The sequence below is a fragment of the Macrobrachium nipponense genome, chromosome 32 (assembly GCF_015104395.2).
Source record: "Macrobrachium nipponense isolate FS-2020 chromosome 32, ASM1510439v2, whole genome shotgun sequence".
In the NCBI taxonomy this organism is placed as follows: Eukaryota; Metazoa; Arthropoda; class Malacostraca; order Decapoda; family Palaemonidae; genus Macrobrachium; species Macrobrachium nipponense.
The window spans coordinates 67,811,616-67,837,615 of record NC_061094.1 but is presented as its reverse complement, the minus strand read 5'-3'; the positions used below and the strand labels follow the sequence as shown (position 1 = coordinate 67,837,615).

At 36.6% G+C, this 26,000-nt stretch overlaps 1 long non-coding RNA gene across 1 annotated transcript in view; it reads left to right on the top strand.

Moving 5' to 3' along the window:
• LOC135207573 (uncharacterized) overlaps positions 1 to 23,596 on the top strand; it is a 162,313-nt gene extending 138,717 nt beyond the window's left edge. The window contains exon 5 of the long non-coding RNA XR_010312995.1: positions 23,550 to 23,596. This is a non-coding gene — a long non-coding RNA (uncharacterized LOC135207573). The remainder of the gene's footprint in view (positions 1 to 23,549) is intronic.
• The last annotated feature ends 2,404 nt before the right edge of the window (positions 23,597 to 26,000 follow it).

The following is a 26,000-nucleotide window of genomic DNA, read 5'->3' as shown; positions in this document are numbered from 1 at the left end:
TGATGTCTGGTGTCTAAATAAGTTCCTTATGAGAATTTGATTGCTTCTTATTTTCACTGTGAAATATGATCCCCTATCCAGTTCCTGCAAAAGAGCAGCCTTCTCTAAGGAAAAAGAAGTATTTAGAAAAAGAATCATGAAATACAGGACTGACAGACTGATTGCTCCTTATTTTCACCACAACAGTTTCCATTTAATGCTTTAAAAGAAACCCTGGGATTCAGTAAATCTCCGAATGAAAGGAAACTTTCTGTAATGAGCAGACGCATGATTTCATGCGTGAGGAATGCAATGAGGTCAGGGTTACGGGAACGCCGAGAGAGAGAGAGAGAGACGAGAGACCTGACAGGATACGGACAGAAGATGAGTGAGAGAGACTAGAGAGAGCCCGACTGAGGTCGAGGACCGAGAAGAGAGAGAGAGAGAGAGAGAGAGAGAGAGAGAGAGAGCGGTGATTGTCAAAGAGCAAATGAGATCGAAATTCTCCGCGATTGAGATCTCTAAGCACGCTCGTATTGGGCTGCTTAGTAAGGCACTTCAAGAGGAAACGGCATTAAAGGAATGTTAGAGGAATGGCTAGGGTTAAGATGACGATTCTAAAAGCCAGTGTCATTGGCATTCCCCGAATCCGTAGGGTCTTCGGAGCAGATTTCGGATGAAAAGTGAATTTGTGTCTAGGACCACAGGGGCTTTAGCTAGTTAACCAGTTGATTCGGTTGGCTAAACTAGAGGATGATGTAGGTCATTTGGTTATTTTGGTGAAAAGATAGAAGATGAGTAGTGCAAGCGTCTTAGGAGAATTGTTAATGAGGTGACGAGCTTTTGCCTCTCTTCTCTGAACTGGTAAAGTTATTGATATTGTTGGTTATCCTGTTCCATCTCTATGATGAACTATATTTTTGTTGTTATTATTACGTATAACAGGTTTATTGGGGGTGAATATTTCATTTCTGGCAATTTTCTAGCACCTTTATTTCCTCTATGAAGGCTATATCTATTTGAAGGAAGATTTAATGTACAAGTTTATCATAAGTCTTCATTATGAGCAACTATTTGGATACTGAAAACAGTCCCCCATTGCATTAACTGGAAGTCCGTGAACGAGAATGTGTCTGGATCCTTTAGCCCCTAATCAGTAACGAATGCCAAGAAACCCCCTAAATAGATCAACATAGGCGAAAAAACAAATTCTAGAAGAAGAATAAGGCCAGATCTGACCGTTTTACCAAAGCAGAATCAGTTTCAGTTTCTGTACATGCCACAAATCTTAGTTTCATTCTCTTGAGAAGCTTATTTTATTAAGGTGTATTCTTTCTTTCCTTTGCGGTCTTGGTGAAACTTCCAACTAGATTATTTGGCCAATCACGCAGAGTAAACCTTCATTGTGAACGAGTGAATGCAAATAAACTATATTTGCTTTCGCCAACTCCAAATAAATTCGGGAAGCCATATCACTGTGGTCACTGTAAGCAAACTTTACCCCTAAGGAGAAATCAGTTAGCACGTAATGCCAACATTATTTAATTGTCAGAGTTCGAATTTGCACGATGCTCTTGAATCAATGTGCTGTCTGTAGGACAAGAAGCTGTTGGTTGTTTATAATTTTAAACACTTGTATCTGCCAAATAAATGAATGAGGGAAAGAATCTGCCAAGTGAATAATTGAGAGAGATGTTCTGCCAAGTGAAAGATTGAGAGAGATAATCTGCCAAGCAAATGAGAGAGAGAGAGAGAGAGAGAGAGAGAGAGAGAGAGAGAGAGAGAGAGAGAGAGAGAGAGAGAGAGAGAGAGAGAGGGGTATTTTCTTGAGGGTGCGTAGTATAGAGTATGGTGAAATCAATCCTTCACCATAACCCATATCCGCAGCACAGTAGTTTTACGTAAATCCTGCAGTGGTGTAGCTTGAAACTATAAGACCTATTCTAGTAACTGTTTACGCTGGAAGTGATGTTAGGCCGTAAACCGGAGGACAACCGTTACGGAAATGTTTAGACTATCGCCTCATTTCATTATACTTGCACAAGGCTCAGCTTTAAACACACTGCCTTCCCTTCGTGCATTGCATCTCCAGCATTATTATTATTATTATTATTATTTTATTATTATTATTATTATTATTATTATTTGGGAAAACCTGTCTATGACGAGAATTCATAAAATGTTTTGAAAGGTCCATAATAATATAAAAGTTAACATTTCGTGTAAAACCTTATAAAAAAACTTTACAGTAGCTTTCGAACCATTCTCTGGGTTCATCTTTAGTTTAAAAAAGTACGTTTATATTATTAAAAACCTTTTGGAACATATTATTATTATTATTATTATTATTATTATTATTATTATTATTATTATTATTATTATTATATTATTATTATTATAATGAATATTTTTTTCATTGAAGTTAATTTTCACTATCGCCAATCTTTAAGATAAAAATATTTAAGAAGGATATGCTGATATCCTGTCACTCAAAAGATATTAAGCGCTCAATGTAAGACCTGGCTCTTTAATGTGAAGGTATGGTCGTCCCATATAATAATAATAATAAATAATTAATAATAATAATAATAAGAATTAATAATAATAATAATAATAATAATAATAATTCTAGAAATACTATCAAATCATGCGTAAAGAACGTAATTTTCTTATGCGGTTGATCTTAAAAGTAAACACGAAATATTTAATGATTTTAAATGTTTCTCTCACTTTTCATTATAACGCTGAATATTATGAATTGCATTTCTCTGTCATTAGAGTTCTAAATCGAACTTTTTGAAACTTCATTTACTTCTAGAATCTATCGAGTTTGCAACGGTATTTCTGAATATATCTATTTGGCAAAGACTGTATGCCTAGCCCAATATCCTTACCATGATGTCCATATCAGCCGTTCTCTTCATCTTTCTAAACTAATGCCCGGGAATCTTATTTATTTTAAGAAACCAAACAAGGTGCTCTTAGTATTAACCTCGGTGCCTAAATCTGACGGCTAATTAAAGTTCCTTTCTCTATCTTGGCACTTTACTCTCTCTCTCTCTCTCTCTCTCTCTCTCTCTCTCTCTCTCTAAGACATAAAGCCTAAGGAATTCTAGGAAGTTCAATAGTCGTCGATATGTTCTCTCATTTGGGAAACATCTTCATTACAGAGATCAGACGATCGCGCTGTTGATAGTTTATTCTTTAATTACGCTGGAATGAGGACTTTGTATTTTAATCAGGTTACAAAACTCTTCTCATATTTTCTGGAGTCCTAGGTGAACCCAGGTTTAATTGGTTCTAATGAAAAAATCATATATGAACGTATGTATTCAACTAAAATATATTGTTCATGTATATATTTAAATGAATGTACATCGCAAGCGCCTTTGCATTTATGTATACACAAGCAAAAGTCCTCCAGTCGTCAGAGAGAGAGAGAGAGAGAGAGAGAGAGAGAGAGAGAGAGAGAGAGAGAGAAAGGGCAACCAGAGCTTAGAAAAGCTTGGTTCACAAATCCTCCAAGTTTTAAATTGGAAAACTACATTTCCGCATAAAAATTTTCCTAAAAACCAACTTGTGAACTTGAACTTTTTAAATCACCTCGTTTGTTGACCAGGTCAAGAGAAAGAGAGGAAAGATTGCTTTAAGAGTCTTAAGGAATTAAGTGATTAGCCTTGATAGCTGAAGCTCAGAATTTCGTGTCAGCCTTAATAAAAGATGGAAGTTAACCCTACGAATTAATAGAAGAATGTACCGCGCGTGATTTAATGTTGAGATATCCTTATGAATGTAGTGATATGTATACATATAATAAAAATAACATTAATATGGCCTATTTTATTATACTCTTCGTTAGAAATTTCGGATATATCTGTTTCCTGACATTCTTTAAGCATCAACAAAAATAGCAGTGACACTGTCCTCCCAAAGGTATAATTCACTGAATTCTCGAACCTAATTTTTCATTAGTCCACGAATCGTGGTGTTTCTTGGCTCAGATTTTATTATTATGAGAAGAATGACTGACACTGGCAACAAGCGAGGATTGTGGAGGGGAAGGAAGGAAGATTGTAGGGGGTACGTGAGGGTGGAGGATTGGGGATGGGGATAGGGGAGCCTCAGTTCGTTTGATAGTATCTTCAGCAAGGCCGAGAAGTAATCGCCAAATGTCCCTTTTTATTCCCCTTTTCTCTCTCTCTCTCTCTCTCTCTCTCTCTCTCTCTCTCTCTTTTGATTTGTTTCTGCGTGAAGCGTGTAGGGGCCAGGTGACGGCCAGCGAGTAAGAAAAGGATCTATGCTACAACACACATTTCTATATCTTTTATTCCCCCTTACATGTCTGATCCCCTTAGCTGGGTGGCTCCAAAGGGTATTTTGGGATAAAGTTGCTAGTCCCACGCACTTCTCAAGCCTCACAGCGGCAGACTACAGTCGACTAGCTACCAAGTACTTAATTCTCTGCTCAGGTGCCTAGAGTTGTAGCGAGTTTTAACTGAAAATACCTGCTTTCCTCAAGTAGTATATATACATATTTCTTTTTTTTTCTTCACTATACTCATTTTTCTGGCTCCCAGCACGGCTTCTAGGTGAGATTGCCAGCCTCATGTCGTTTTTAAAGCTCGTTACGACTTCCATGGTCGTCTGACTACCAGGAAGTATGTTCTCGGCCTGAGTCAAACAGAGGCTTCATGAATTTTACTGGAGAAAGCTCGCCCTTGCTTCGTTTCAAATCTTGATACGCTCACAGTAAGAGGTATTTATACGTACATAGTAAACACAAAAAAAACGCACACATGTATTTATAATATATATATATTATATATATATATATATATATATATATATATATATATTATATATATATATATATATATATTTATATATATATATATATCTATATATATATATATATAGTATGTATGTATGGATGTATGTATGTATGTATGTAGTATTAAGCCACAAATATCTTAATTTCGAATTCTTTCACTGCACCTTACATATTACTACAAAGACAGTTGTAGAACACAGAAGAAAAACAGAGGGGGATTGTGGTTGGCTTTTTTTTTTGGGGGGGGGGTGCTAGAAACTTCCTAATTATGATGCTGACATCAGGGCTAAAAAAAAAGTGTACCATCACATCGCGAACAAAGTGCCTCTTCTGTGTTTTTTTTTTTTTCCATTTCTTAATTAGGCCAACTTACACTGTGCCATCCTTTGGTCTTATAAATCCTCGAAAACAAAAGTGATAAAGGCTTGATTACCGTCATTGTCACGATCGCTCTCTTTCCTCTTTATCTCTCTCTTTTGTTGATGATGTCATCCTGTTGAAATGTTTAGAGCAACCTTTTGTATTGTTATTGGTAGTTGTAGCAGTCGTAATGGTACCGATAGGAGACACAGTAGCAATAGTAGCTCTACTGTAAGTTTTTTGTAAGAGTTGTTTTGTTTTTGGCGTCTGAAAACTCCCGGGAACCAGTAGGCTGCATCAATCTTTGAGGCCATTCAATTCTAAATGCGGATTCCTCGCCTTTCTTCTTCGTTCTCGAGTTCTTAAACCGCTCACTTTTTTGAGTGGGTGAGTTTTTCATCATTTACAGCGTGAATTCCATTTATACACTATTTGAATTTGGTAGAAATGCCTGCCTCGTTTTTTTCTACATTGGGCATGGTGCTTAAGCAGGGTATTTCAGTGACTCTCTCTGCCCTGTAGAATATGTATTTTCTTATTCTAAATTTTTCCCTATTTGTTCTGTTAAGAACCTTTGAGATAACCGTATTACAGCTCTCTCAAATTATGTTTGTTAGTACTCTAACTCTGTTCTATAGGAAGACAAAAGTAAAAATATTCTTTAAAATATAATATTTCTAGGTGACACTAAAGACTCCCTGTTGGAAATTTTCCAATGTGAGTGGCTTAAGGGGGAGAAATTGAGATAATCACTTTTTCAGAAGTACGGGTGGAATGAAACGGATGATGATCCTCACCAAATGTAGGATCGCAATATTGCCATCTGTAGAACCAGATGTAGTATTCACACACTGTTAAGTATGATCTAAAAAGGAAAATATATGGCCTCGTCTGACAAATCTTCCTTACTATTGCTAAAATATTTACAGTTCCGCATCTGGCAGCCTCTGAGGAGTCGTAACAGAATATTCTCTTGCTTCAATCTGTCTGGAGGAGCTTTTAAGAAAAAAATCACTGTCATCTACGAGAAGAACGAGAAAATCGATTACAGTTTTCGAGATGTTTGGAAGTCAACGGGGGTAAATGGAGAGAAAAGAGAAGTTATATGAGAAAAGGAAAGCATACAGGTTCAGTTAACAAAGGAAAACAGGTCTCATGGATGAGTTGCCTCTGACTGGGGATGAAGGCGAACGTATGTTGTTTTGACTGATTGAGAGAAGTAAAATATGCTTTATTTAGTTATGTCTAAAATGTTTTGAGACGTCAGTTTATTCTGTCATAAACGTTTCTCACTTTGGAATTTTAAAACACACTTGTCTATTTACATGCTTATGGTAAGCAGAGATAAATGTTTAAAACTGATGGTTTACCAGGATATAGGGTTTTTGACGTCTTTCCTTATACTTCTAAATTTGAAGTATGCGGTATCCTTTCCAAATTACGCTTGTGCATAAATTTGCGCTCATTTACTTGGACTATTATGCATTATTTGTAGTAATCAACCTAATATGTATATATGCATTTTATACTGAAGTACAGAAATGTTAGCAAAATGTTAATGTAGCATTGATATATAATTTGGGGTAAGGATGTTATTTAAGAATTTAAGCACAACATGGTACGACTGATTTATACAGATGAATAAAGAAACAAAAGCACAAAAAAAAAATCACTAAGAAAAATTTTTAATTTTACTTCTGTTGAACACATTCACAAAATTACCCGACACCTACCCTGATGCAGGTAACCTGGCAAACAAGACTACTTACATAACACATACATGTTACAAGACATTGTGTAAAACGAATTGTTTCATAGAGGTCTAAGACTATTGCTCTCTTTCTCTCTCTTTTTCTCTCTTTTTAAAATTGCCAGTTTTACAGTCAGGAAGGTCAAGCCTCCCTTGTAATAAAACAAGAAAACTCGTGTTTGAGAAGGTGCCAGAGTGGCCGTAAAACCAACCGCCAGTGCCACTCGCTCGTACCTTCATCTTAGTCAAAGTTTTTGCTTTGTTCGAAGATATTTTGGGCGGATGACTGTAACTAAGCTTTAGCTTCTGTTATGGGTTTATTGATGGCGAGATGATGATGTTAATTGTTGTTGTTCTGGTGACGGGACTGTAAGCTATGCTTCAATTGGGATAGATGGCACTTTTTTTACTTATTACTACTTTTTTTATTAGTTTAGTCTTGGATAACTGATTTTTTTATAGAGCCTAGAGGTTACCCACGCAATAGGACCATGGTGGGAGACCGAAATTCCAAAATCCCACAAGAAGCGAAAGGTTGTTGATGCCAGAATTGTATTATGAAGCAGGTATCGAAATGATTGTTGAAAACAGAGCAGCAAAAATAATTCTCTTGATTGTTCAATTCCTTTAATGTTTTTTTTCTCTAGTTCCTAGGGGTGGAATTTACTCCTTCCTTATCTTTTCACGATTCTCTTAACCTCCAGCTTGTCAGAGGTGAGTTTCTTATATCTTCATTTTTACCTCAATATTGTTTACTTCCCATTTTCATTAGGTATAAGATAAGAATTTAAGGTTACCTTCTCTCATATAATTTAGTGAACACTTTAGGAGGTCGTATTCCAAATTACATATAACGAGACATTTCATGGCAACCATTCCTTATTTCTGGATTCCATGCTTCATACCATCTTAGAATAAGGATTAGTTGGTGAGCTGTCCAAAATGTCATTGCTGTTATTGGGTATGAGCGCACCCAATATGAATTGAGAACATAGTGAGAAATAAGAAACTTGAGATGGAGATTATTATTGTGCCACTTTCAAGCATTTACACCAAAAAAGATAAATGGAATAACTGTACGAAATATAATTGGAATCATCACATTTGAAATGATCTCCAGTCAAAGAGATTAGGAAGAATTTAACTTTAGTCAACAAATCTTTTATTTTTTTCTGTTTTATGTCGAAACGAAATTCTCGAACCTCTCGGAAGCTCCTTCTTGCTCAACGACTCTCTTCATTCGAGTAGATCTCAAAGGATCTGCTCGAGTATTAGGTCACGACCGTCTAAGCAGGATTCCACGTCATTGTCGAGGTAGCCACAACGACTTGAGCAAACAAGCTTAATGCTCGTCGACGTCCTTCTTTGATTGCGAAGCAATAAGGAAGGACTGTGTGGAAGACAAAAGGAAGGAGAAAGATTGGAACAAAAGAAAACTGCCAGTAACTTCGGAAGAAGAAAGAGACAAAGGGAAAGGGCCGCTTACGTCATCCTCTGTCGATGATCAAAGGAATCTTGCCAGGAGGTGAAAAAGAACCTCAGGAGGGAAATTAAAATGAGTATATTGATATTAATGAATATCCATATAGTCATTATATTTAAATGTCGAAGTGAAATTAAAATAAGAACATATGAACATTGATAAATATCCATACACTCATTATATTCACCTGTCGATTATGACAGTTGATGAAATAAATTTTTCTCAAGTCGAATCTCCTTGCTCATCATTCAAAATTAGTCTTAATAATAAAAAAAAGGTGTTTTTCTCCAGAATAACTCCTGAATGAAATATCAGTAGTAATTGTGTTCCCTCAGTTATTTATAAAGACCCTAACCAGGTCTTGAATATGTCAAGATAATGGAACAGCGGACATAACTGCATGCTTCATATAAACATCACGTGGAGTTTGGATGACATTGAATGGAACGACAGATTACTCATCTGGTTTATCCACGCTGAACTTTGGAAACTGCATAAGTGCTGCCAGAGAGTTATGAGGTGCCACTTGTGAATTAGCACCTAATGGAAATGAAAAAATAAAGAAAAAAAAGAAACTGCCTGAAAAGCACATCAAACGTGGAAAGGTATAACATCCAGGATGGACGTGGAGAAGCGACATCATAGAGAGAAAAGGAAACTACACTTGTAAGAGTTTACCATTTCACCTTCTTCCACTGGTGTTTGAGGTGGGGGATTACCATAAAGGGTGAGGTAGCCAGCCCGTGGTGCCCAGTTTAGCTGATTGTAGCCCTCACAAGATAGGCGGTAGGGTTGCCTTCTCTCTCTCTCTCTCTCTCTCTCTCTCTCTCTCTCTCTCTCTCTCATATGTGTGTGTGTGTTTGTATACACATATGTAAGTCTTTGTATCAGTAGTTACATAAGCCTGCTTTAAAATATGATTACCGTAGAACACGTCAACTGAAGTTTTGAAATGTAAACAGAGGAAAAATTCAGCTGGAGACCATTGCATCGGAGTCCTTCGACAAGGGACTCTTGTCCTCCAGTGTTTAAAACTCAAGGCACGAATGTATGGGCTTTGGTCCCGGAATGATCACGAGCTTTGGTGCATACCACGTGGAAGTCATTCCCTTTATATTTCGATTCACCCGAAAACACGTCTGACGTAGACATTGAAGTATTTGCCAGTGACGGACAAAGCTCGGCTTTCTGTCTTTACGAACAAAAAGCCATCTCCCGATTTATATTAAAAAAAAAAAATTGACTCATCGCGACATTACTGTCAGTTTATCTGGTGGTTCAGCGATGTACCTAAAATAAAAAACCGTTCGTAAACTTCTTACGCCAGTTTCATTGTGGATGATGATTGTGTTTACAGTGCCAAATGTACAGTTTTTATTTTTATAACGACATGAGTGAACCGCGATAACTCCTAAATTTTCTTTCGGTTTGTTTATTAACTTTCTTAGATATTTTTAACACTTGAACAAGTCCTTTTCCTCTTTCGTTCCTTCTTTAATTATACGCACCCCTCCCGCCAAACAACTTGATTTTTACCAGCATTATCCACCAGATCATTATATATAAAACATTTACTTTGTTTGGTCAACTAATTGATTGATTGATCTGCTTAAAGGGACGTCGCTAAATTTTTGATCGGGTCCCTTCATTTTCATCAGTCTGTAGTGAGGCCGTAAGTAGATGAAATCCATCATCAGTTTCACCACAGAGCAGAATCAAAGGTCAATTTCATTAGACTTCATTCCAAATTCGTTGTATAATTCTGTCTTTATCGGTTTAAGTAAGGAATTCTCTTTGTGTGAAAGAGTGGCGTAAAGTATTCTATTCTGAAGTGTAAACAAGTAAAAAAAAAATGCTCCGAAGAACCAAGTTTTCTGTACATCGTATAATCAAGGCCACTGAAAATAGATCTATCTTTCGGTGGTCTCTGTATAATGCTGTATGAGCCGCGGCACATGAAACTTGAACCACGGCCCGGTGGTGGTCTGGCCTATGTCGTTGCCAGGCACACGATTATGATTGTGGTTAATTTTACCTTGAAATAGAATAATAACTACTGAGGCTACAGGCCTGCAATTTGATATGTTTGATGATTAGAGGGTGGATGATCAACATATCAATCTTTAGCCCTCTAGCCTCAGTAGTGTTTAAGATCTGGGGGCGGACATGAAAAAGTGCGGACGGACAGAGAAAGCCGGCGCAATAGTTTCGTTCTCAGAAAACTAAAAGCGTCAATAAATTGAGAGGAGAGTGTAGAAATAGAAAGGGTAAATCGTCGTTAATGGTAATGCATAAAAATGCGGTGAAACTTGTTTGAAGCGAGAAGCCTTTCAGACGTAGAAGAATCCGAGGCCCATTTTCCATTTAATTTGGATTTTTTCCTTAATCTAATCTTAATCGGTTGCTGTTGAGCCCGCGAGGCCTGTCCCGATGCCACCTTATCTGTGCGATAATCGCGCTTGTTGTGACTGTCTCCAAAAATCCCCGGAGATTACTCTAGGATTAGATACCTGCCGGACCTACCACAATTTGTGACTCGTGATTGCTATATAAATCTCGCTAATCGTCGGATGGCTGCAGTGAAAGTAATCACTGGAAAAGAAAACGTGTTAGAGAAGGAGAAGGATATTTTATTTAAGGATAACTGACAGTTTATTTTTTAAATAATAATAAAAAAAGAACGAGAGGAAAAAAGAAACTTCGAAAAAAATCCGATTTGCTAAAGGTTACAGAATCAGTTCGTCAAATTAAAGATTTTGCATAAAAATGACTGTGAAAAAAATTGCTTGAATTATTGCCTTTATTTATAGTGTAAATTGTGTGAATGTCCATAGTAAAAATGCAAGTGTGGTCCAGCTAGCAAATTGTGATAGCATTTTAAGCGTTTTCCATTTCAAGTTCTGACACCCTGACCTCTTGAAAAAGAGGAAGATTAGATTATTGAGGTAAAAGAGGTGATAGCTAAGGATTCAACAGATTATGTTTTGAATTATTCTAATGAAGTTTCTTTTTGAAAAATGAAGAAAGCATGCGGTAGGAATTGACCTTAACAATGACAACGTGTTTTTCTCAGTTAGCACTGCAAATCGGCGTGTTTTTAAAAACTTTATTTTGTTTGATCCTTGGGAATTCGAAATTGTGGAACTTTAAAGTAAGTTTTTTTTCTGCTCCTCACCCAAGTAGAGAAACCAACCTAGGTGAAAGCATAACTCTCTTATTACTCAGGTAAGAGTGAATACTATTTCTTGAGACATTGACAAGGCAGTGATAATTCCCCTGGCAAACTCCTGCCATTAAACCAAGTGAAAAATTAGATCCTTAATTTAGAAATCGTAGGGGGAAACAAAGCAATCTGCTCATACATAAATCTTTGAAGTGGTCTTGGTCGCGCCATTAACATGAAATATGAATGAAAATTCCGAGATTAAAAGGCAATTCGTTTCGAAAGGTGTCACAGTAGTTCTTTGTTGCGATTGAAGTAGAAGACGGCCTCGTGGTTTAGTTAACGACCGCGCTCATTAAATCTTGTAATGTTGATTGTAAAGAAAGACTGTAGTCGGAGAAAGAACTTGACTCTATCATATGCTCACATCCATGCCCCTGCGTCAGTTGTTCTTCTCTTGCTCCATTACTGTGCAAGTAAAGTTATCACACAAGCACGGGGGGACAACACACCCTTTTCTCATGTTTGTTTTTGAGACCAATCCAGTCACCTTCCTGTATATGCTTTCTAACACAAGCTTTCTATCAATCATAAAATATTGCCATCGTCCTAAATGTCTCGTATACATTCTTTACCAAATAGACTGCATGTATTATGTTCCACGCAGCTGTTTGTTTTTCAAACTTTTATCATATATATATATAAAATTATGTGAGTGGACGTGATAATCCAGCAAGTTTTCAATAACAATCTGATGACGCCGTTCAACTAAACATATATATATATATATATATATATATATATATATATATATCTATATACACACATATTATATATGTGTGTGTATATATATATATATAATATATATATACATATATATATATATACTATATATAATATAAGCGAAAATACCACGGGAAAATGATAGTCAGAAATCCAAGCGCCAATTCCATGTCTGAATAAAGACGAAAGCGCTTGGATTTCTGACTATCATTTTCCCGTGGTATTCGCTTATATATATATATATATATATATATATATATATATATATATATATATATATATATATATATATATATATAATTTTGCGCGTGGTCATAAGATACTCCAGCAAGTTTGCCATAAAAATATGAATGATACATCAACTCATAAATCATGGTTAGGCTACAGGTTTGTTGGATGCGTGCTGTTTGACATCAGATCCCATGTGACCAACGGCTTTAAGAATCTAGGAAAAGAAGGACTCGGGATGAAGCCGAAATCTTTGCCTGAGTTGACGTCAGAGAAGAACATTGAATTGTCTTCCGCAGTCGGAGTTTTTTTGAAGTAAAACAAAGGATTACAAATAGTCTCTATACTTTAATTTCTATTAATTATTGTAGGTAGGAAAAGGGAATAGCTATGGAGTGGTATTAACATAAATTTTAGAATTGTTAGCAAACAAGTGAATTACGCGAAGAAAGCAGTTCGGGGATATCGAGTTCTTCCCCAGTTATCTCGAATACTTGTGAATTCTTCGCATTGCGCTTGAAAACGAAGTGCGTAATCACCACCTGTCCAGCTGTGTATTTAGGAAGACTTAGTATAAAGTATTAACTTTCCTTCTCACAAATAAAGCAGTGCCTTAAAATGCAAAATAGTTTAAGTGACAGTGGCGCTTATTTAGAAAGTAAGTCAGTTAAAAATACCCAAAAAGATGATGCACTTACTGAAGAGCAAAACTTGGGAGCTACTATATAGGTTGTCTTTAAACTATATGAAATGTGAAGATTAAAAGGAGAGAGAGAGAGAGAGAGAGAGAGAGAGAGAGAGAGAGAGAGAGAGATTCGTTATTATTCTGTTCCCATATTTCCAAAGTTCTGCAATATCCCCCTGCATTTGTATATGCTCGAAGGTGCATCATTGTGATCCATATGTGAGCGAACACATCTCAGAGGTTCCTTATACTTTACAGAACCATCTTCACGTTCTTCCTTTCGTCCTCATTCTTAGTATTCTTTCCCCTCACGCGATTCTCTCTCTTCCCAGGGAAGAAGAAAAAATACCTTTACATTTCCTCCTCCTCCTCCTCCTCCTCCTCCCCTCCTTCTCTTTCCCCAGATCTCTTTACCTCTCTCTGTGCCTTAACACCACCCCCCCCCCCTTCTTCCCCTCCACCTCCCCCTCATGTGGCGGGAGTGGCACCCCTCTGACACCTTGGCCACACGCACTATTTCAGGCGGATGTTTTTGTCGGTGAAAGACGAGCAGCGAATTGGTGGGTGGCTGGTCTTGGCTTCATTCCTATTCGGGGGAAGGGGACCGCGTTGAAGTACACACACACACACACACACACACGCACACACACACACACAACCATATCATTATTTCTTGTTACTTGAATTTCTGCCTACTGAAGAATGCCATTCGTTTGAAGTCCTTTACCCATGCCACAGTGGATTATCCTGACCTGCCCCTTTTATTTGTAAATCATCTTGCACTTGTTTCAAAAACGAATTTAATAATTGCCCCACCCTCTCAGAATAGAACTGTTGCTCTAGTAATATTGCGTTAACTCTTCGCTGTTTGGTATATGCCAATGTATGAAAAATGTTTTAACAACGGAAATAAACATACTTATATATGTGTGTATATATATATATATATATATATATATATATATATATATATATATATTATATATATATATATATATATGGTATATATATATATATATTATATATGTATATATTATATGGTATATATATTATGTTATTTATGCATGGATGTACGTATGTATAGTTAGGTTGAGTAAACAGATTCCTTGTATAATAGGAATAGTCCCATAGAAAACTAGATTTTGGTGACTTCTTTGCAAGAAGTATTCCTTTTCTGTGTTGCTTTCATTCTCGTCCTTTTTCAGTATTCATTGCCTCTTCATTGTCATCTCCAGTGGAAGTATCCTGGCTTCTCATTAATCGATTTTCTACTGTGATTTTAACCCGATCACAAATTTCATTTAATCTTAATTACATGTGTGCATGTTCGTGAGTGTGTGTTTTTCAGACAAATAAGTATACTTTCGTATACCTTCCTTCCTAGCCGTGGGAGCAAAGCTTAGCACACTAATGAGCGAGATATTTGCTGCCTTTTATCTTTTCAATTTAGCAGTCAACCACCACTTCAGCTTGGGTGGGGTCGATCACTCAAGGTGATTTACGTTAGGAATACAGCTGCTTCCAAGAATATCCTTCAAAGATCCATATAGAGGGACTAGGCGTTTAGCAAGGAGTTTCGGGCGCGCGCGCACACACACACACGCACACACACACACACACACTCACACACTCACAGTAAAATTAACAATTATGTTTCTGGATTTAGCTTTTTTTTTCCATATATTAGACATTTATTTCTCCATAGCAATCATTGTGGTCAGTGAATGAATAAACGTGAGCTAAGCAAGCTTTGTTGAAACAAATTTAGAGCACAGTGTCTTGATATGCAAATATTCATACTATTATTCTATATTACAGCCGTCATTTAACTCTTATTGGTCCCTGAAAAGTTCATTTCCACCGGGGCATTTAGCAGTCCCATCTTGGCAATAATCGCGATCGTTTACTACCACGCAACCTCAAGACCACAGACACCTGATTAATAGGACGCACAAGAATTTCAGCCGTAAATCAAAGGCAAACATCCTTATCTCCACTCCTCCTTTCATCTCTGCTTTGCCGAAGAGATAATGAAATATACCATATCTGTTCCAACCTCCTCTTCCTCTTCCTGGCCCCCGCTCTCTCCCTCGTGCCACAATCAACCAACCCCTCCCCCCAGTGGGCGAGCCAACAACTTAGCCGCCTTCCACATAAGCAGCAACAGATTCCCTTCCCATCCCACCCACCTAAATCAACCTCAACTACCTCCCTTCGACCGACTCGTCCACACACTACATATAGACCTGACCAACCCCATTAAACAAAGTAAGAACATTAGGAAGGTATGGGTGGAGGGGGTCACTAGGGTAGCAGGTAACTGGCCTCTCTCTTTCTGTGTGTGTGTGTGTGTGTGTGAAGCCGTCTTGGGTCTGCTTAGTGCTTTGATGGGGTGACCAAGAGAGTTTTTGAACCACAGCATGGCAGGGTGGAAGGCTAGCAGCCTCATCTTAAAAAAGATTTGATGATATACTAGAAAGATAACCACTACCTGCGCCAGCCTTTCCAAGGGGATAATATGGGTGTGGTGAGATATTTGTCTGTTTATATATCTATCTATCATCATCTATCTATATATATATATATTATATATATATATATATATAATATATATATATATATATATATATATGTAATGTTTCAAGGAGATTTTGAAATTCTTTGGATCTTTGGTATGATAACGGTCGACGATAAAGAAAAGGAAGAATAGGGGAACGTAAGTGATGATCCGAGATCTTGAATGCTAACCCTATAGACTCCCCCAATTTCCATCTTGTAAAAAAAGAAAAAAAGAAACTGAACTTGGAAATGTGTGTGATAAGAACAAAATTCTCATTACCAAACTGTAATCGCTTCCTGTGGGTTGTTCCCAGGGGTTTTGAATGAGTATATACTGTACAGTTTATCATGGCAGCTGTGTTTCTCCAAACCTGGGTTCGATATCTGGCATGGCTCTTGGTTTGGGTGGGGTAGTTGATGTATTATTATCAAAGACGGATATCGGAGTAGAGAATGAAGAATTTCTCCACCCAAAAATACTAGGAAGACGGAAATTTAATATTTCCAGACACGCTTGACCATTATATGAATCCCGTGATTGTGTATGTCGGAAAATTTTAAATCCTACAGTCTATGTAACTGTTATTATATGCGAGTGACAGTAATTCGAATGAAAACAGATTTTTACGAGTGCGCAGATTTTACCAAACGTTCAGGTGTTGGGAATAATGACTTCCTCCCTCGCTACTGCATTAAATAATGGCAAATTTAGTCCAAGACATCTATAATTACCAGAGGGTTTCCCTGAAGGAGCCTTCTTTGTGGTTTCGGAGGAGCACGAGGACGACCTAGGAGTCAAGGTTATCAGATTGCAAAGCAGCGCTTGAAAGGCAGAAAGTTGATGTACAATCTGTATTTCCCCCCTCGAGCTAAGGATTGGTGTGATGGGGTGATGGGTGAATATACTCTGCTTTTTTCCATCTGTCTATCCGCCTGTGGTGTTTGCGCATGGTAACACTGCGTCCCGGGCTTTAAATAATATCCTATTTCGAATATTAACGGTGTAATTCGCATTCAGTAAATTATTAAAACACTTTTCAGTTACAAATGTATGCCCAGATATCCTTTTATTTACCTAAAACTTACACATAGTGTAACTATTTAAAGCCCGGGACGCAGTGTTACCATGCGAAAACACCACAGGCGGATAGACAGATGGAAAAAAACAGAGTATAGTTACGGATGCTTTAAGTATGCCAGAGAAGATCCTAGGTTCGTCCCAGCAGAAGATAAGGTGGCTTTTGACCTCTCTGGATTTATGTTGCTCTCTGGATTTACGTTGAGCGCTCACAGTGATCAGTAATGTTTGGTGGAAGCGTGGAATTACCAGTTGGTAAGTGGACAAGAGATGCTGTTTATTTGAACTGCTAAACCTTCGAATAGATGTTCCTGATTCGAAGCTAATTTTGTCCATAAGAACGAATTCAGCTTTGATTATTATTGTTGTTATTATTTTACTAAACTTGAAAAAGGTAGGTATGGAGAGGAGAGTATATGCGCCTTTGTAAATAATGCAAGTTACTCCTTCAGCGGAACGTGAGCAACCTTCTTCCTGGCAATGTTTTGGATGTGGATTCCGCGAAGTTTCAGAAAAGCTGTGATGCTAATTTAAAGTGCCATGCACCAGCGCCAAAATTGTCTCATTTTCTGTCTCAACAATTGCTATGTGTATATTTTAATCTTTTATTTATATTTTACATGTTTTTGGGTTTTATTTTAATCTTTACGATGTACCTCTTCTCTTTGCCGTTTTTTTCATTTTTATTTATTTTTTACATGTGGGACATGTGTTTTTTTGGACGCATTCTTAGCAAATCTTTAGCCTTTTTGACTTAATCCATGGTAATGTTATTGGCACTGAATAATTATGATTAAAAAAGATAATTTCCCATAACATTTCAAGAGTAAACCTTATGACTTAAATAACTCTGATCGCGAGAGAGCGAAGGAATAAATCTTTATTTATTCGCCAGAAGAAGTCAGCCCTGGCCTTAAGTTCTTTTTGCACACGAGTAAAACGAACTGCGCCGGATGAGTCCATCAAAGAGAGCTTTTTAATAAGAACGGTATCAAGGCATTAGTTGGCTTGCCAATTTCGCCCGTCCGTCCGTCCGCCTTAAGGGCCAGAATTTCATAAATCTGGGATCATATTATTTACGGAAGTTAATATTGAGGCTCTAAGGAGGAGGCAATTTTAATTTCTTTTATGAGGGGGGCCAGAGCTGGCAAGGTGAGAGGAACACCCCCCCCCCCCAAAAAAAAAAAAAAAAAAAAAAAAAAAGTGGGGGCGAATTAGAAGAAGGATATTATGCTCAGAATTGATGCCAGTATAATGTTAAGGATGTAGTGACCTTCAAAACCCAGACGTTATCAAAAGAAAAATCTATAAAGATCATTAATTTTTCACTTTAATATTAAATATAGCATAGCAGGCTCAGTTTGACCCCAGATTAAGTTTTTAACAGAAGACCGACTCGTTGCTGAAAGGAGAGTAATTTCTGCTTAACAAAGACAGAATTTGATCAAAATCGACTAAATTCGAAAACAACTAATGGGTCCAAAATCAACCTTTCAGTTGACAGTGGAGATTGAAGAAGAAATCTTGCTAAAAGACGTTGTGAAGGGTTCTAGGAAAACATTATGTTGAATAGTAAAAACTGCCCCATTGGTCAATTTAGAAGAATCTGCTGTTAAGCAAGTGACAGGAAAAAATCACACTAAAAGAATAGATATTTAGGAAAACAAATTATACAGCAAGTGGAGAATGAAGAGGATTTGCAAACGCAAGCATTAACAAATGTGAAAGGCACCATTTGAAGATGCTTTGCTTTGTATTTTACAATGTATTTCATTGGCTTTTTTCTCCATTTTTTCTTTTAATGATAATAATAATAATAATAGTAATAATAATAATAATAATAATAATAATTAATAAATAATAATTAACAACAACAACAGTGGCAGTTTTGATCATTTCCGGGTGTAGTGGAAGAGAACGAATTGACTGCAAGACAGGCCCCATTACGCTGCAATGTCAGCAACAATAAAAGAGATGGGTCGCTGTCATGGCAGATGTCATTGCAATATGCAGCTCGTTTTTCTCCATCAGCCGTCAGCCTTTGCTTTTAAGTGATACCAGCAACTCCGAAGCATTGTTGCTATAATCTTGACATTGCCTTTCTCTTGGCTCTCTCATTCTTCTCCTGTCATTTTCTTTTCCATTACAGAAGTTTGTTTTCTTACTCTCCAGTTTCACTGGTGGATTTGCATTTGTGTTTGTTCGTGTAGGCAACCATAATGGTCGTATTTCACATTTATTTGTTTATTGTATTACATATCTATATACTAACTCATATGTGGGAGCTATCCTGTTACTGGGGATAATGAGGACATTTAAAAATAATAATTTATAAAAAAAAAAAAAAAAAAAAATAACTAAGTATGAGCGATAATTGATAAGACCAGTTATCGTAATATCCATTGACGATACGAGTATTATTGATTTCAGTGAAGTAAAAATAAAATGGAATATCGAAGTTTATTTTGTCGAGTAATTACAATAAGAACCGTTCAGTGTGCATTTTCGTTTAGGTAACTTGCGAAGCAAAAATAAGACAAGGAGACGAAATGCTTTGAAATGTAAAATCAATTGAAAATGGATACACACATTCATGAACCCGGAAAAAAAGAAACATGTACATACACTCTCTCTCTCTCTCTCTCTCTCTCTCTCTCTCTCTCTCTCTCTCTCTGTAAATCTATTTTCGTAGCAAAAAGGCGGTGGACGCTACATGCACCTAATTGTAGAAAACGCGTATACATTTGAGCAGTACGATAATTCTTTCAAGATATAATTAAACACAAAAGATCTGGATGATTTATCCGATCTCCCTGAGGTGACGACATCTTTAGACATTTCTTTTCAAATTGTATCTATATTTTTGACACATATCTCCACTGGGAAGATCGTGCCGTTAACATAGACATGCTTATTCTCTTCATTTTTTCTGTGTTCTATGTTTAAATTTGTTTCATAAATGAATATCGAGCATGGCGAATAGGTGAGGCTAGTAAAAGATTTATTCTGTACATTTTCAAATCAAAAGCTCAGCCACTGGCCAATACGAAGATGTTTCATTGATGCAATCAGTGTGATACAGTAACGTAACAAAATCAGTGGTCATCGACCTCAGCATTATGTCATCTGCTTGAAAAAAATCATTTTGCTTATATGAAAAAATTTCCTCGCATACTACACATAAACACTGCCATTCTAAAACAGAACCATTTCATAAAAAGAGAGACAGTCAGTGTCAGGATGGCCATTAGTCACAGCGGGATAGTCTAAAAAAATGATAAAAAATAAATAAATAAAAGCCCAAAAAAACATCGACTATAACCCATTCGTCCACCTCATAAATTCACGCCTGAAACCACTTCGTAGAACAAATGAAGCCAAGCCTAGATGAATTAAGAGGAAGGAAGGTGGTCTGTTTTTTTTTCTTTTTCTATTTTAGATAGAATTACCTCATTGGGGGGACATTGAGTTAAATTTTAAACCCAAATTTCGTGTGTCTTTATCTTTGAAAATTCAATATACAAAAAATTTTCCGTAGAGTTCTTGCATCTGCTTGTGTGTGTGTGTTTATATATATATATATATATATATATATATATATATATATATATATATATATATATATATATATATATACATATATATATATATATATATATATATGTATATATATATATATATATTATATTATATATATATATATATATATAATATATATATATATATATATATATATATATATATATATATATATATATATATATATATATAAAAGCGTACATCCAAACATATTAGCCATCGAATGAGATAGGGCTTTAGTACCACACTCTGTTACCAAGATTCGTCTCGCAAGTACATCAGTTGCCGTGACGTAATGTGGCACTACCGGTGCCAAGATCTGGATGGAATATTAATGGGTTGTGTGGATCCACCAATTTATGGGGCCTTCCTCACTCGTTCGCATTTCCTCAAATTTACATGTTGGAGTAAACGACACTTCCTCCTCCTGGGTGAAGCTTATTGAGCCCGGCTACAAGGCTGTATCCGGGTTGAAACAAGTTTGACATATTGATGTTTATCTTCTTGGGTGGTAAGAAGATTCAGCAGGGCCAGAAAGAAGCAAATCTCCACAGAGAGAGAGAGAGAGAGAGAGAGAGAGAGAGAGAGAGAGAGAGAGAGAGAGAGAGAGAGAGAGAGCCGTCAGCATCTAACAACTGAAGGTTATATAGAATATGTCCGGCGTCATTTCTAATTTTTTAAGATTGTTGACGTTTTTTTTTTTTATCTTCTATGATATTCTTCGTAATCGAGAAAAAGTAACATTTATATTTCTTAAGACGAAGGGTTTTCCACTTATCAATTGATTGTATTGTCTTTTCTTTTTTGTGACCTGCTCAAATTTCAGTTTGAAATGCACACTTATGGATGCTTACATGAATCAGGGACTGGTGAAGGCGTAGAGATGGGTTAGTTTGAAGATTGCGTAAGACGTACTTTGGCAGGGAAAATGTTGCAGCAGTACTTGCATATGACCAGGAATAGAAATGAAAGAAAATTTCTCTGAGAGTCTGCATCTGTGGCGTAGTGGGTGGTTAAGGCGTTGCATGAGTAAATTAGAATAGAGAGTCTTGTAGAAATATTCTCAGATAGGGCTTGCTAGTTTGAAGTTAGAGGTTCGCGTATAAGAACGCCGTATCTCTAAGAATAGTTTGAAGAGAAGTAAGGCAAGAATTTTAATTTTCCCAGTCTTGGAATAGAGTATTATAAATTGTAAGATTGATTTTTTATTGCTGATAGTTATTCTAGTATAAATTCAAACATCCCTTCATACGCTTTAATTTTTTTCGATGATTTAAGATTTTTTTTTAATATCAAATCGTTTTCAGTTTGAAAGAGGTACACTGACCTCTCAAATCATTACTGGTGATATTTGCCATATACTTGAACCATACATGGTCAGATATCACACAACCTGCCACAATCCTCGGATGCAGTCATAACCGTATTGACATAATTCTGCTTTATTTTAGTCACTTAAATTTTATATGATAACAGCAAATGAAAAAACAGGCATTTTTGAATGGTTATCGCTGAGTTTATTATCTGCTGCTGCGCACTAGGTTTTTTCTGCTTCATTGTACCATACCATGCACAAGAGGCATGACCGCTGTCCTATTAGAAGCAGTTCAACGTACGCAATATAAGATGAATAATTTCAAAGTAACATTTTTGCTTTAAAAAGGGTACCCAATCTGGACTGGGCATACTGAAATAATTCCTGACATATATTACAAAATGCATTCAGAGCTGCAAGATGCGACATAATTTTTAGGTTATCTGTTTCTTTCCACCAAAAGCTTAAATTTTTCTTTTAAAAAAGATGCCCTGTCTGGACTGGGCATGCTCAAATAATTACTGATATATATTACAAAATGCATCGCTCTGCATGCTGCAAGATGCGACATAATTTTTTAGATTATATCTCACTAACAAAAGCTTAAGCTTCATAATGTTTAGGAATATTGTTTCGAATTCAAGCGGCCCACGTCACTCAGTCGTTTGTGAGAATAATGAAACGAAGGGAGTTAGGCAAAATCTGAAGTCTTTGGAAGTGAAGACGACGAAAGTGGAAAGATGCCCACAGTGCATATTGCCCTAGGTCTCTTTGGGGGTTACGTCTGTATGTACTTCAGTTTGTTTATCTTAGCCGTACGCCTGTCTAACTTCCTTGGAGATATCTTAATGGAGCATTTCAGTATGACGTCACTATCTTGGAGTCGGCCAATTTGGAGTACAGCCGAATATGAGAAAAGCATTGTGGGACCACATGAATTATAGAAATGGGATGCAGTGACAATAACAACACCAGGAAGGAAACTATTTTTGATGTATTGACGACTGAAGACTTATTGATGTAATGTCATCTCATGAGGTGGTCATGATGATGTGGATCATTTTGAGGGGAATTTCTCTGCTCAAAGGATCATAAAGACACTGGTATAAGAATCAGAAGAAATAGTTGATATCAAGAGGAAATTATGTTCTTAGATTTAATACCGTAAAGACTTTTGGAATTCAAAGGAGCATTTTGAAGTTCTTGGACTTCATCAGTCCACTAAGACTTCTGTAAAATACTAACTGAGAGGCAGTCGACCTATCACCATGGACCAATGTACCTCTAACCTCTTTATCCTCTTGAATGCTTTCTTTTCCTCTTCTTTCCGGCGATCCCTATGTTTGATGAGGCACAGTATTTAAAGAGGCATCAGCACTCATGAACGCTGAGTATCTCTACTGAGTGAACACCATTTCGTTATGGCTCTCAGACCTTGCTCACTATTAGTCGTTAAATAATGCTTTCGCTACTTAGTATACATCTTAGTTAGTTAAGCAAAAACAGAATCATTTCCTAGTTCTGTAAAACTGTAATAGTTTTATTTTCTCACCTGCTTATTTTTCGATGTGGTATTCCGCAACAAGACAGGCGTTCGTAATGGACTAAATTTAGAGACTTGCAGAAATTCTGTATATGTGGATGATAAAAGGGATAAAAAGGAATGGACTCATGGATGCAGCTTCCATATTCCATATACATAATCTGTACCTGTTCACCGCTCATTCTCCTGTTAATTCTAGTTTTTCTTTTCCAGGTACATGGGAAATTCTATCAGTTTTCATCCCTCCTCATTCAGTTAAGGTAAGTTCAATCTTTTCGGAATTTTTATATCTTCTCGTGGCATTTGAAACAGTAAGTCAGTAATTCTACAGGTAGATTTCGTTCAACAGTAAGTTAGTAATTCTACTGGGAGATTTCGTTCTGTAATCAGTTTTATTGTATATTTTTGTGTTTATATATACACATATGTATTTATAGTATATATATGTGTGTGAGTATATATATATATATATATATATATATATTATATATATATATATATATATATATATATATATATATATATATATATATATATATATATATATATATATATATATATATATATATTTAAAAGGAATATTTTATTATTGATTTTTGCGCGCTGTAGCATGAATGATAACAAGTTTCAGAGAATAAGTTACTAATGACAGAATTACCCATTAAGTATTATATTTCAAGTAAAATTCCTTGTTTTTTTTCTGCGGCAGAATTACAGAGATGCCAAGAAGCGCAGTGTAATGTACACTGCAAGAAACATCTGCAATCAATTTACGGTCGTATTTCCTTATTTAACGACGGAGAAATAATGCCCAGTAAATACTATAATACTCTCGTTGAAGGGTTTCGGGATGTAAGTTTTTGCGCTGTATCCAGCGAGTACGGCGACACCGTATTACTGCTTTCAAAACAGAGCAGCCTGTTGCTAATCTCAGGCTGTGCTACGAAACGAAGGCGAATATAAACTTCGGAAGTAAAGGACTGGGGCTAAAACGCGATTTTCTCGCTGCACCAGCTGTTAGGAGTTCCTCCTCCTCAGTCTGGGTAGCATTTCATTGTCGAAAAGCTTTAACTGGCATTGTAAAAATTACCGTGATTCCCTCGACGGGAAATATATGTAGCATAGTAGTGGTGGAAAATATTTCTGGACGAAGCATGAATGAAAATGGATGGGTAAGTTTTTAGATATTCAGTAAAGTACTGAATCATTGCTGTTGCATAACTCTTACGCTAGAGTTTGAATATTTCTCCCGAAAGGGTGAGGGGAACTAGCAGCCCATCGCTTGTTTTGCAAATGCAGTATTTATCTCGAAAGTTGTTCCCATTAAGTGAGCTTTCAGTGGTACAGTTTTCTTGAACAAGGGGATAATTTATTGTATATATATATAATATATATATATATATATATATATATATCATATTATATATTATATATAATATATATGAAGCCATAGAATGTTTCATTTTGTGGAAGAGCAGAGAATGAGAGTAATGATTGGCAAATAGCATATAGTAAATACCGTAACTGACAATAATGCAAGACAGCCAATAATAATCATAAGAAAATGAAGAGACCCAAGTAATTCCTATGATCGACTACTACCATAATGTCGGCTAACGTAGGTACAGCTTTAGAAAACGGTAGGGTTGTGGGTCCCTAATGCACCGTATCCGAAAATAGGGGAGTGCCACGAAGGGTTGTAGCAAGGACCTACGTAGGGTTGCAATAGCTTTGAGAGAAGGTAAGCTCCCTAAATGTAGATGTCTATCTTCCTGTGATGTTCCAGCTATCACTTTATTGGTCCCGAGTTATGTTGGTTGTGAAGGGGGGGGGGGGATAATTTACTCTTTTCGCTTTACTAAGTAGTGTAAAAAGTCCCAGGTGTCTTGAAGAAGGGATTTGCAACCAAATCATATTTCATTTCAGTCATCTGCACATATACTTCCTGTAAAAACAACTTAATATCTTTATTAGTAGCACTTCATAGCGATTCGTAGGCTTCTCAAGAGGAGATCTTTTTCATACATTTACAGTAAGTGCGGCCAATTTAATGATACAACCATTCATGATACATAAACATAAACTAAGATTACAGATGTTCTTGGAGTTAAAGCATGAAAGAAAATCTCAGGCACAGTCAGTTCTACTCGAGGTGCAAAATGCCATATTTACTAAATGCCATCCGAATAAATAAAAAAGGAATTTCAGATGTAACCAAAAGCACCACAGTTTCGAGTCCGGAAACTATTTATATTTAAGCTTGGAGGGTGGTGCCGGGGACCATGTCGGGAGGGAGGGAGGGGTGGATGGAGGGGGGGGATGGGTGTCAGTAGTATTATATTTGGAGGGATCTGGGTTTGCGAAACCGTCCTTTCTAAATATATAAGTTTACAGACAATCGAATTAATTTATGTTGCGCTTGCCCCCATTAAGTCAGAAGACTAAGAACTCGTTTTATTTAATGAATCAACCTCTTGATTTGGGATATTCTTTCGCCCGTTATTACGTCATTCTTACGAGCGTTATTTCTCTCTGATTTTTCCCTTAAGAGCTAAATTTTTAACGCTTCGTTTCATTTGAACGTTGTGATACGGGTATGTACCGTAAAGTGTTACTTTTTGTGTATTTTTTTTAGCTCTTAAATTTTATCATTTGTATTGGGTT